The sequence below is a fragment of the Austrofundulus limnaeus genome, unplaced genomic scaffold, assembly GCF_001266775.1.
Source record: "Austrofundulus limnaeus strain Quisiro unplaced genomic scaffold, Austrofundulus_limnaeus-1.0 Scaffold1155, whole genome shotgun sequence".
Classification (NCBI taxonomy): Eukaryota; Metazoa; Chordata; class Actinopteri; order Cyprinodontiformes; family Rivulidae; genus Austrofundulus; species Austrofundulus limnaeus.
Genome location: NW_013953557.1, coordinates 81,265 through 81,939, shown reverse-complemented (window position 1 = coordinate 81,939; position 675 = coordinate 81,265). Strand labels below are relative to the sequence as shown.

At 40.5% G+C, this 675-nt stretch overlaps 1 protein-coding gene across 2 annotated transcripts in view; it reads right to left on the bottom strand.

Moving 5' to 3' along the window:
• ap1ar (adaptor related protein complex 1 associated regulatory protein) overlaps positions 1-675 on the bottom strand; it is a gene marked incomplete in the record, with an annotated part of 18,260 nt that overhangs the window by 2,825 nt on the left and 14,760 nt on the right.

Here is a 675-nt window from a genome sequence, read left to right as displayed (position 1 = left end):
CACAGACCAGCACCAAAGACCTACAACATCATCTTGCTGCTGATGGAGTCACTGTGCATCGTTCAACTATTCAGCACACTTTACACGAGATGCTGTATGGGAGAGTGATGCAGAGGAAGCCTTTTCTCCACCCACATCATAAACAGAGCAGCTTGAGGTTTGCTAAAGCACATTTGGACAAGCCAGCTTCATTTTGGAATAAGGTGCTGTGGACTGATGAAACTMAAATAGAGTTATTTGGGCAGAACAAGGACCGTTATGCATGGAGGAAAAACAACACTGCTCAAAATCTACTGAGGCCTTCATGCAGAGGAACAAGTACAACGTTCTGGAATGGCCATCTCAGTCCCCAGACCTGAATATTATTGAAAATCTGTGGTGTCACTTAAAGAGAGCTGTCCATGCTCAGAAACCATCAAACCTGAATGAACTAGAGATGTTTTGTAAAGAAGAATGGTCTAAAATACCTTCAGCCACAATCCAGACTCTCATTAGAAGCTGTAGGAAGTGTTAATAAAATAAAAAACGTAAAGTGCAGAGATTTATTAATTGTTTGCTCTCTTGCCAAACCTGACTTTAATATTAGAAGGCTATATACAGTATTTTAAAGCTCAAACAATTTTCTAAACTGGACTTCCAATGAAAGCAGCAGGTAAATAAGAGCCACACCACAAC